At 40.7% G+C, this 13114-nt stretch overlaps 1 protein-coding gene across 3 annotated transcripts in view; it reads right to left on the bottom strand.

Annotated features, from left to right (window-relative positions):
- The window catches only part of VAPA (VAMP associated protein A), a 37346-nt gene that overhangs the window by 23733 nt on the left and 499 nt on the right, over positions 1 to 13114 (bottom strand). The window lies entirely within an intron of this gene.

The raw sequence follows: 13114 nt of genomic DNA on the forward strand, positions 1-13114 counted from the left end.
TTAGAGCAGGACTTCCCTGGTGGCGAAGTGGTTAAGAATCCACCTGCCAATGCAGGGGACACAGGTTCGAGCCCTGGTCCAAGAAGATCCCACATGCCGCAGGGCAACTAAGCCTGTGCGCTTAGAGAATCAAATTTTATTTCAGGATAAGTGGTCCTGAATATAGCATGGAGCATTTCAGAAATAGAAAAGGCCTCTGGGATGCAGCTCAAGAATAAACAGGCTATGTGCACCAATGTTAACTCATGAACTCCGTAGCATCGTTTAGACCAGCAACCCGGAGGTCTGTTGGGAGACAAGTCTCCATGGGTCTCTAGCATTTCTGCACCTTTTGCCAGTGGAGGCCCTGGAGGCTTTCATACAGACTGTCTTTTCAAGGATCTACTACATAGTGAACAGTCTTGCATCTGACTGTTAGCATCTCCCTCCTGAGGAGAGGGTAGGTTTGTTTGCTGTCCAGTGTGATAATGCTCAGGTCCTCCTCTGGAAAAAGGTCAGGCAGGTTTCTGTGCAGCCCATCACAAAAGGTTCAGAGGCCCTAGACTCAAGGTTTCTCACCTATGACACAAACCCACCAGGTGGGCAGCACCCACCTGCACTGAACCCCTTTGTGTTGCCCCCATGGAATCTGAGGGGCAAAGGAAACCAACACAACTATGAAGTTGCTGCCTGCAGTGCCCTGAGAATAACATCCTTTGTCTCTAAACCCAGGAGTCCCATGTCTTCTACAGCACCTTTAACACTGAAGCAGGCTCACCTTTCAGACTCTCCGGTTCTGGACAAGCTCTGAGTTCTTGGCTATGGGGTACAGACTGAGTTAGTGACCTCGGGGGGATAACAGCAGAAAGTGCAATGAACCAAAGCATGCATCTCTGAGGAGAAACAAGGGTGACCATACAACTACCATAGCACAGTGTCCCTACCTCTCTCCCTGCACGTCTCACTTATTATTTATGTATGTCTTAAATCACGCACTAACTATAAGCTCCCTGAGAAGAAACCAGCTCATCCCTGAATGAACTGGAGTAATTCACACTGGCCTTAACCTGAGTATGGCTAAGCAATCACATGGATCGTTCTTAGTCAACATGCAATAACAACAAAAAATATCAGAAGTAGGGCTTCCCTGGTGGCGCAGTGGTTGAGAGTCCGCCTGCCGATGCAGGGGACGCGGGTTCGTGCCCCGGTTAGGGAGGATCCCACATGCCACGGAGTGGCTGGGCCCGTGAGCCATGGCCGCTGAGCCTGCGCGTCAACAGCCTGTGCTCCGCAACAGGAGAGGTCACAGCAGTGAGAGGCCCGCGTACCGCAAAAAAACACAAAAAATCAGAAGTATGTACGTTCTACTATGACTCTAGGTATTCATAAATCATTTACCCCAGCATGACATTTTCACTCCTCCATCCTATCTGTACTGAAACAGAACAGGTAAAAATCCTAATGAGGTAGGCTGGATGCTCAGCTCAAATATATAAATAATGTAGCTGTAGTGAAGTCAGTGATGACTACTTCAATGTTTCCACAGGTGTTAGCAAATTAACGGCTGCATCGCTGATTAAACAGCTTTCCAGTAACAAAGGGTTATGTTGCTGAATATGTCTTGCTACGTTAAGTTAATCACACATCTGAATTATATGCTGTACAGTATACAGAATATCTACTAAGAACTCCCACAGTAATAGTAGCATGGCAGCAGTAGTAAGAGTAAAAATAGTGATAACAGAAGTTTTTACAATCTAGCCTTTACTGGACACTCACCATGTATCAAGAACTTTGCGTGAATTACGTCACTAACCCTAATAACAAGCCTATGAGGCTGATACTTTTATTACTTACCCTCATTTTACAGATGAGTCAACTCTGAGTCAGAAGTTAGAATACTTGTCCAAGGTCAGACAAGCACAAAGCCACGGAGGTGGGAAGTCAGGTCTGCCTCCAGAGCCTGAACTCTCATAAATTCTCTGTATTTTATGCAAACACCTAAGCTATATTTATTTCCTAATTCATAAGCCATTCCAGGCGGATTTCTGCAGTGTTAAAGCATGAAACTGTAATCAAATCAGTAATATAAGAAAAAGATTTTTATTGGATATTTTATTGTATTTTCCTTGGTTCCACAGGATGAATATTTCTGGAAACAAGTATCAAACACCAAGAAAACAGTTTTTATGTTTTACATCAAAGAAAGCCCTAAAACATCTTCATTACAAATTTTAAAGATGAAGTTACCTTAATTTATTTACTGTACTTTTTTCCCAAACACACTGAAATCTCAGACTTGAGCGAATGTAAGCTCCATGAAGACTGGGTCTCTGTTCTATTTGCAGCTGTATCCCCAGCTGGACAATCCCTGGCATAGTAAGTACTGAATAAATATTATTGTACAAACATTAATGTAAAAATAAACAGAAGACCACTTTCCGGGAAACAAAATGAGTCATTTCTATTCAAGATGGTTTACTTATTAAAGCACTAAACATATCTTTTTATAAGCTTTCATTAACCTTACAAAAGTATGGACCCTGAGATTAATACAAAAGCCAAACCTGCCTATTTAATTTAAACATTCTACTATTTAAGGAAAGCTTTGATTTCTTAAACTGCTTCACTGCCCTTGTTTATCCACATTACATAATCAACAAAGAATTTCAAAATGTATCATGAAAAAAATGTCCAAAATCCACTTAACGTAGTAGTGTGTCATCATTAAAAAAAAAAAAAGGAAGTTTTCCCACTCCAGGGGCTTAAAGTTATAGTTAAAAGTAACCAACAGGCAGGAACCATGTCTCTTCTTTCTTTTTCAACACTTTCAGTTAATGCAGCAGTGTTCTGAGCACAAAGTTAAATACTCATCCATCACCTTCCTGAGGGGGAGGGGGACGGGGCGGGGGGGGGGGGTCTGCTATTGATGGTGTAGGTACTGACTTTTGTAAAAAGCATAATGTAAAGCAGAAACTAACACACCACTGCAAAGCAATTATACCCCAATAAAGATGTTAAAAAAAAAAAAGCTAATGCAGTGTGCTGAGTTAGAGGCTCACAATCCAACACCATCAACACAGTGACTGACCTTGAGCAAATCATGTCACTTCTCCAGCCCCGTCTAACCCTCCACTCTAGCTCAGTACACAAAACCATCTCTAAGACTCCTCTCAGCCCTCAAAGTATGTGACATTTATAAACAACTTTACTTACTGCCTTAACTAGAAAACACCTACTACTCCATTGTAACATGCCGGTAATTCAATCCTAGATGATCACAGCCTCACTGACATTTTGTATAAAGCTACTAAACATTTTAGAGTACTTTTTCTGACCCTCTGATGCACAGACTGCTCACTCTGACCTAAACAATCTTTGTGACACAGTCCTGAAAACAAGTGGGAGAGTATAAACAACGCTGTCTTCACACAGAAATGAAACATTTTGATTTGTAATATTTTTATATAAGTCTCATGTCCTTCCACTGTGTAACTTTCTAGAGAAAAATAAGATGTACACACAAAAAAATTTTTTTTTCATGCTTGCACTCAGGATTAAACATTAAATATGCTTAAATTAACACCTTTGTTAAAACAGAAGTAAGTGTTCCATATCTGAAGAGTTTACTTTTTAAAATCTAGGTAGGCAGGATGGGAAAGAATAAAAGAGAAATGGATATCTTCGGGAGAACCTGAAATAAATGTTTTTAACACCATTTACAGATCTAAAGTTCCTGTTAGATTATAAGCAAAATACTTATAACATGGGAAAATTATCACAATAATATTAACTAAAAAATATAGGATATAAAAGAGTCATACACAGAAAAAATAATCAACTGTTAACAGTGATTATTTAGGGACTTCCCTGGTGGTCCAGTGGGTAAGACTCTGTGCTCCCAATGCAGGGGGACCTGGGTTTGACCCCTGGTCAGAGAACTAGACCCTGCATGCATGCCGCAACTAAGAGTTCACATGCCACAATTAAGAAGTCTGTATGCTGCAACTAAGACCTGGCGCAGCCAAAATAAAGAAATAATTTTTTTTTTTAAGAAACTGGTTATTTATAGGTGGTAGGACTAAGTACTTTTTATTTGCTTTATACTGTTCCATGCTTTTTCAACTTTCTACATTAAGCATTGATTTTATCATCAGAAGGGACTTTTAAACGTGAATTCATATTACCTTAATTTGTTCAGAAAATCTTTTATTTTTAAAGTGGAGGGGTGGGGACTGAAAAGATACAGAAAAAGCTATCTTTTGAAGATGCTGTTACTGAGATTTTTGGCAGTAGGAACAGTACTTAGAAAACAAAACCAAGGGATTCATCTTCCCCTATAAGCTATAAAAGTAAAATCTGTTCATAGAGAAAACAGAAAACACACTCCATGATGTAAAGGTGCTCTATACCTTTAAAGGTATAGCAGTCACTCCAATTCATGTCAGATTATCCAAATACCAAAATAAGAATATGTATGTGTATATATATACACACACACGTGTAAATATATATGGATGAGTAGATATATATGGAAGTATATAGCTACAAAATAAAAGGCTGTCAAAATGTAGGCCCATAAGAAATCTGTCAATTTATATTACAAACTAGTACTTTAAAGCTCTCTCATATTAACAATTCTTTAACATAACTATTTTTAAAAATGGCCACTGAATCCAATCACATCCTTTAAAAGCTTAACCATAAATAACTAAACATCTCATTCATTTAAACCTGAATTTTGAAAATAGTACCAAATGTTCAAGGTAACTATCCTAGAGAACTCCCCAAATGCCAGAGAAAAGTAGCTAAGCAAACTATGGTATATTGGGACTTCCCTGGTGGCACAGTGGTTAAGAATCCGCCTGTCAATGCAGGGGACACGGGTTCGATCCCTGGTCTGGGAAGATCTCACATGCTGCAGAACTAAGCCTCTGCGCCACAACTACTGAGCCTGTGGCTCTAGAACCCGCAAGCCACAACTACTGAGTCCACGTGCCACAACCACTGCAGCCCACGTGCCTAGGGCCCATGCTCCGCAACAAAAAGAAGCCACCGCAATGAGAAGCCCCCGCACCGCAACAAAGAGTAGCCCCTGCTTGCCACAACTAGAGAAAGCCCGTGCGCAGCAATGAAGACCCAATGCAGCCAAAAATAAAATAAAATTTTTTTAAAAAAATAAATTTTAGGGCTTCCCTGGTGGCGCAGTGGCTGAGAGTCCGCCTGCCAATGCAGGGGACGCAGGTTCGTGCCCCGGTCCGGGAGGATCCCACATTCCGCGGAGCGGCTGGGCCCGTGAGCCATGGCCACTGAGCCTGCGCATCCGGAGCCTGTGCTCCGCAACGGGAGAGGCCACAACAGTGAGAGGCCCACGTACCACAAAAAACAAATAAATTTTAAAAAAACTATGGTATATTAATGACATGGCAACAAAAATGGTATTTATAAAAATTTAAGACATTAGTTGAGGTTATTTTTATAAAGTGAAATGTGTCACAGTCATAAAGTTGAACACAGTCTCATAAATGTTGAAGTCTAATTCTATTTAAGCAAGGCATTTTATTATGAAGAATAAAATCATACTTAAGCATTGATTATAAAGATGAAAGCAATCTCAATGACACAGGACATGAGGTACAGCTGGCCTCACAGAAGGCTGCATTCAAGAGAAACTGATACTGGAACCACAAGACCTCTCTTGCCTGCTTTCCTCTCCCTGTTCTCTCTCAACTGGCTACTTCTGCTTGACATGGCCCAAATCAGCCACTGTCTCCAAGTCTCTGCGACCTTAAAACTCTAAAACCTATCGTGTTTAAAGAGGAGGCTTCCACATTGTGACTAGCTAATCATCAGTATGTATATATTGGCTGGCCAGCGAGGTGCCCACCACTGAACCCTCAGCACTGTCTGGACGAAGAGGGATCCTGTGAACTTACACGCTGCTTAGACCTACTTGCCTCTAATACAGTCTATGGGCAGGGCCCATTCTCTGAGAAATAAATACCCCAAACTAATCTACCACGCTCTCACAAGAGACCACCAATTGATCCTAACAGTAAGAGCCCAATGAAAACAGATGTATGTACAGTTAGTTATAAATTAGATCTGCTTTCAAACAAACATGATTTTCTACTTGTCTTTATATGCCTTGATTTCTGAACTGCTACGGTATAGTTACAGACTTGTTTTCTATTGACCTAATATAACTGCTTTATTATTAAAAAAAAAAGACTTCAACCTGTATAAAAGGCTTAAGTTATTAATAAAAAATAAAACAAGTATTACAGGTAGGACAAATGAAACTTTTGATATAATCTCTCAAAGTACTGAGTCTAGTAATAATTTTTTTCTCTTACCATTAAAAGCACTGAATGTTCATTGCAGAAATCTTGGAAAACACAGAAAAGTAAAAACGTAAAAACAAAAGCATCCTAAAGTAGAGCTAATGACTGCTAACGTTATTTCCTTTCTGATCTTTTCCCTCACACATATTACCATAAATGCACTCATACTTATGCAACTTTTCACAGGAGGGATAAGGCGGTCATCACCAATGAACTTAACATCACTAGAAGTTGGACAACCAGACATTATCCACACCTGATGTGACACAATTCTATCAATGCAGTATTTTTACCAAAAAAATACTGAAACCTGAATCTTCAAGCCCTTAAATCCAACTCCAAATTTACAGGAACTACATACCAGAAATATCAATACGGGACATTCCATTGGACAACAACCTGGTCTTTTCAACAAGTAAATGGTATAATAAAAAGGAAGTGGTGGAGGCACTGTTAAGATTAAGATGACCTGGATACAACAGCCACATGCAATGCACAGACTGAACACACCAACTAAAAACCAGGACTGTAATTGGGAAGATTTCAATAGACGAAATATCAGATTATTGAAGAATTATTTTTGGTTTTATTAAGTGACAATGGTGTCATGATTCTGCAAATAAAATTACCCTTTTTTTGTTTATCAGAAATGCAAGCTCAGGTATTTAGGCTTGAGATGTTAACAGCCAGAATTTGTTTAAAATACTGTGGTAACCCTGCCTCCCCAAAAAACACAGTAAAATACTAATAATCATTAAACTTAAGTATATATGAAATTATTAAATTATTAAATTTAAGAGTATAGAGGTTTCATTAAGTGTATAGAGGGTTTTTTTGGGTTTTTTTTAAGTGTATAGAGGTTTTTATAAATGTTTTATAAATGAAAGTTTTCATAAGAAATTTTAAACAGATTAATTTGAGTCTCTTTTCAGTTATAATAAACCCAGGAAACAAGCATTTTCAAAAATAACCCCCTCTTGCATTTAATTCTTTTTTTAACAAGAATTTTCTTTGGTAGTTATACAAAATAATATTACATTTTGTGGTCTGTAAAGTTTAATAAGCTGGCAAACATGTAGTTTTCTTTTAAACCAACTTTTTATGAAGGAAAATAGGATCCATCCTGTATTAACCACTATCTCCTCTGAAAAACAGTTCTTTGAAGGGTCGGTCAATCAAGATAGAAAAGCAACAAGAAAAAGAGAGTCAGGAAGAGCCTCTGAGAAAATAAAAGGGTCCTTGCTAACAAATTCTCTTCACAGACCATCTCTGCATGGTTAAGGAAGGTCTTACTTAAAGGAAATCTAACAGTAAACCAACAACAAAATTACCAACACTAACAATCACAAAATACCAAACTTTGCAGAACTTAACTCAACCAAGGTCTCCCAATTCTTTACATATGTAAAGAGAAAAACTGTGTTTTCCTTTTGCAGGGAAAACTTGTGTCTTCCTTTTGCACTCAACTGTCATATACGTTCACAAACCCTGACAGGCGGACCACCACCCAAGAAATCACCCAGTCCCACTTCTCACTTAACAAGTGAAAAAGGTGAAGCATAAAGAATGAACAATGTATCTACTGTTAGTCAGCTCTTAACAAAATACCCTTTTCTGGAACTACAAAACTCTGAAAACACAAGTACCTGAAAAGGCAGATGAAAAACCCTACTGAAAAGAGATCCAAGACAGAAAACATAAGAATTACAGGAGGAATCATCTGAATCTTATTAGTGCAATCAACACTCACTGGACAATCATCCCATGCCAGATCTTGTTATTATGGACATAAAAATAAATGAGCATATCCTCAAGTAATTTACAGTACAGACTGTGAGAGAAAAGTACGTAAACATAAATACTACACAATGGTGAGTGCTGTAACTGCAGACAAGCACAAGCTCGGATAGTGGCATGAAGAAGGCAGTGACCAAGTGGCCCGGGAAAATCAAAGACAGCACAAGAGGAAGGGGCTCTTGAAGTGGAGAAAGCCTGCCTGACAGGAGGGAGGACAACACTCTGAAAAGAGCACCTGGAGAGGCTTGCAACAGCTGAGAGCGTCTGGGGAGATGGTTTCATATAACCAAAGCTACGGCAGGAGAGAAATGAAGAGGCAGGCGGTGGATGTGGAGCTTTGTCAAGTGCATAATGGGAAAATGGTGCAGGTTCTTCCACCCAGGGAGCAACGGTATCAGGTGTGCATCTTTCAAAGGGTAGTTCTTTCTAGCATCCATGTAGATGACAGGCCGGAGGGAGGGGATGCTAGAGAAAAGGAGACCAGCTGCTGACCAGTAAGGGAAAGAGAGTCACCTGAAGCAAAGAAATTAGCCAAGCCCAGAGCGCTCCCGAGTAACACGCCCTAACACGCCCGTACCACCAAAGGCCTACGATTCACCTCCTCATGACAACCCTGAAAGGACCTAAGTGTAGCTAACCTGCCAAGGAGATCGGGACCTTCTTCCCCCACTCCCCCTGGGTAAAACGCACCCGTTCTCACAAGACAGCCAGTGCTTGTTGTCCCCTCTCTCCAGGTGTGTAAGCCAGAAATCAGAGCCTTCAAGACACACTCTCCCAGTGCACACACCTAAGAGACCGCCGGGTCTCACCAGCTTTACGGTCTTTAACTTTTTGCATCTCCAACACCACCCCACAAGCGGTCACGTCTTGCGTGGACAGCAGCAGCCGCCTAATTCATCTCTCCCTCCCATATTACTCCATGTTGCTACCACAAGTGTGTTTCCTTAACTACAAATATGACATCGCTCCACTACCTCCACACCTGTACCGTTCTCCCACTTAACATCAATGTAAAAAACCAGTTTGGGATATGCGGAGTTTGAGATGTCTGAGCAACATTCAAATCCAGATGTCAATAAGTAATTAGTATGTATTCCAAAGGTGATTTTAAGTCTGAATTCAACACAGATTTGGGAGTGTACCAATGTGTGCAAAAAGAGAGCAAGCAGGGGAAAGAGAGGACCTTGAAACAAGGAAGCCTGAACAAGGGAAGTTCAGAGTGAGATAAAGTTGAAACCAAGTCAGAATCTCAGAAACATGAGCATTTAAGAAAAAGGTCACAAATGAGACAGTAAAGAGCACAGAAGAAAACTAGAAGACAACTGTATCACAGAAGTCAAATGAATCGAGTTTTTAAAAAGACGAACTGTCAATAATGGCAAGTGCCAAAGAGAGGTCAAGGGAGAGAGAAAGTGGCAGTGGTCACTGCAGTAGCAATCAGGAAGCTGTGAGGACAGTGGACAGGAGGAGAGGAACAGGGAGACTGGGAACATGAACTACTTTTCCAAGAAGTCTGACTGCAAAGGAAATGAAGCACAGGAGGGACAAGTACCACAAGCAGCTGGGAGTCAAGGAAGTATTTTGTTGGCTTATTTGTTTTTAAAATGAAAGACTGAAGTGCATTTTTATGTTTAAAGGAAGAAGCCAGTGGTTGAAAATATGACCAAGAAAATATCTGATGGAACATGGTCTGAGTCATGAAAGACTTTTACCTTAACCAGCAAAAATAGCAGAACAAATAAGCTTAAATATGAGAAGGGTTTTTCTTTCTCAGAGACGAAAGTGTGGACGTGTGCCGACGAACAGGTGTAACAAGAGGAGACAGCACATCACGGAAGGGCTTGTATGTCACACTAAGAGTTAGGCTTTTATCTGGTGGGCAGTGGAGAGCTCGTTGAAAACTATTAAGGAATGGAGTAATAAGACAACCATGTCCTATTTGGGGGGGGTGAGAGGGGGCCGGAATCACCCCAGGGATTTGATGTAGCCACTGTGAAACAGGAGTGATCTGAAATACATAAAAATGTGCCAAATACCCACCAAGAAGAGGAGTATTCCCCATCCTCACTCAGGCCTCTTCATCGTGATGTGCTGCTATTCAAAGATGCTTTGGCTGACACACTGCAGGTCCCTCGTCACTCAGAGAGCTTAGTTTTCTTTACTGATGTTACTGTTATGGGCCACCTTCAATACAGTGGTTTTAGTCTATTTTCCTCTTTCTCTGATCATTAAGAGGAAGAATACATTCACAATTTATTTTAGCATTTTCTAAACTTTCTTCTCCAAACTCTCCTCTAGAATTACTAACAGGTTGGAAAAATAAAAATGTTGTATAATACAAAGGAAGAAATTTTATAATAGTAAATAAACATTTTTAAGGACCCCCCAAAAAAGTCTCTCACATGTAATACCAAATTTCAAATCTGAATTCTAGGTCAAATTACTGCCAGGGCTTAAAAAACAGAATTTGAAAATATCTACCTCTTTTTTGTTACTAATGCAACAAAAGAACTACTTTAGAATTCATGACATCATTATAAAAGTCTTTTCATATAAACAATTGTATAAAACAATAAACTTCAATAAAATAGAGGTATGTGGAAAGTCTATTAAACTGCTCTCTGCTTCTCCACAATTGTGCAGTGATGATAATTCATATCAAGATGACTCTGTTATGCATATAACAGGAAAATTCACCACCCAACCTCAGAATGATTCAATGACTCACTCCTGGAGAAACCATCTCAATCAAATGTAAAGTCAAACTAATTCAAATAAACCTACCAGCAGGTGACATTTGGCAAAACTATCCTTTAATAGACTTTTACTTAAACTGAAAATTACGGGTAATTCACGGTAGAGTTAAATGACTTTTTATACCACCATCAAATGAAGCATAAAGAGATTGTTGATTCTAACTGAGTCTCCTCACTTAGTGTTGAACTGCTCTTCGGAATACAGACAGCTTTCCATCAGAGCAATCTATTTACCTTTGACTAAAAGAATAACTTTTATTAAGAAGTTCAAATGACACCAAATGTCACTTCCCAATTCATCCTACCCCTCCTCTTTCCCAATCCTCCCCATTACCCCACTTTTAAACCGAAGCACACAGCAACCCACTGGGTATTTAAGTACAAGCCAACGTTCTCTCACATCAGTAAAGGAGCAAACCATTCCCTTGACCAGCCCTCCCCCTTCCCCATTTGAAAGCAAGCTGCTTCCTAAAGCAAGCGGGGAGGAAGGAAGAAGGGGCTTCTTTCCTCATACTTGTTTTGCCTCTGTTACAGCATCTATATGTCTTTTCCGTCTAGGAGTTCTTCAAGGGCTGAGATAAAACCTAGCACATTTTACTGTTATTGATTGTATGCTTACCCCATTAAACCAAACTAACTGTGGACCTTTCCTCCACCTTGCTTAGCACTGAATCCCCAAATGTAAGCTGATACCTGCTGAATAAATTACTCATTGTTGAATACTCTTAATCAAATATAGAGATGACACAAATCTTTTTTTTAAGTTTTTTTTAAGTCTTTATTGAATTTCTTACAATATTGCTTCTGTTTTATGTTTTTGGTTTTTTGGCGGTGAGGCATGTGGAAACCTAGCTCCCCGACCAGCGCTAGAAGGTGAAGTTTTAACCACTGGACCACCAAGGAAGTCTCGGCACAAAGCTTTCACTAGTGTTTGCTAAGTAAATGGCCCAAGTGAATGTGTGTCCCTATAAAATTTCCAGTGAAACTCTTTTTTTTTAAGTCAACTTGTGTCCAAACTTTAATAGGCCCTGTGAACTACTTTCATCCATAACACAAGAACCTGTTCTATCATCATAGCTAGTAAATCTTCAATACCTGAAATGAGTTAACTATTTGGCAAGTCACTGTGTAGGGTTTTTGGTTGTTTTTTTAACTTGCCTCTTTGCTATTACTAGTGTCTTACTATGGAAACATTACAACTTCTCTAAGCAGAAAGCATCAAACTCTGCGAACATTTCCTGACCTAAAATTAGTTTTAACGGCATCCAAGTCCCTTATGGCAACATCAATAGGTTAACCAGAAGAGGAAACTTCCTCTGTAAACTCAGCCTCCCCAAAAATAAAAGCAAAATACTAAAATTCTCGGAAGAACCACACACCATAAAGGTTTACATTAAATTCCTCCACCCTAAGATAATAGCTATTTGAGTTAGGTATTATCTAAATCATTATATTCATGATTCCCCAAAAGTTTTTTTCTCCTTTCGCCTAAAACTATGTAAAATCATGCCGCGCACATAAACTTGCTACAATAAAATGCACTTAGCGCCTCTCAAAATATTAATATTTCATGGAGTTGTCTTAAAACCAAATCTTTACCTAACAAGCAGCTCACTGACATTTCCATTCAAAGAAATTCGGAAACGCACTAGAGCTCCCAAAATAAAGGCTTTATACAAAACTCCTCTCATAACGTCGGAATACAACATTTTAAAACTCCTAAACTTATTTAAAGCGTTTCCTATGGAAAACAATCTGTTTTCCTTTCGGACTCAACCTTGGACTACAACGAAGGATTTGATTTAAGCACTAGAGCGGCCACGCATCTCACAGGCTCCGTGCTCGGCACAGTCCCTGAATTAAGAACAAGATACGGACTCCTGCACAAGCAATCGGATTCGGTCTCCCCGTGACGGGAGCTGGGACGAACCCCGCTTCCCCGCAGGCTCCCCGCACGCCCTCAGCATCCCCAGGAGAAACCCGCCCGAGGCGCTCCCTCAGCCCCAGCAGCCCCCGGAGTCCACGTGCAGGTGTCGCCCCGGCGCAGGTGTCGCCCAGCGCGGAGGACGTCCGGCCGCCTGTCCCCGCTGACGCAGAGCCCGGCCCGCGCCCGGCCGCCCGCCCCACCCCCCCACACACACCCCCACCCGCCCCGCCGCCCACGTCCGGACCCCGCCCCGGCCCGCGGGCCAAGGACGAGGCCGCCGCCGCAGCGAGGCGGCCGCGCGCCGCAACATG

The sequence above is a fragment of the Delphinus delphis genome, chromosome 13 (assembly GCF_949987515.2).
Source record: "Delphinus delphis chromosome 13, mDelDel1.2, whole genome shotgun sequence".
Taxonomy (NCBI): Eukaryota; Metazoa; Chordata; class Mammalia; order Artiodactyla; family Delphinidae; genus Delphinus; species Delphinus delphis.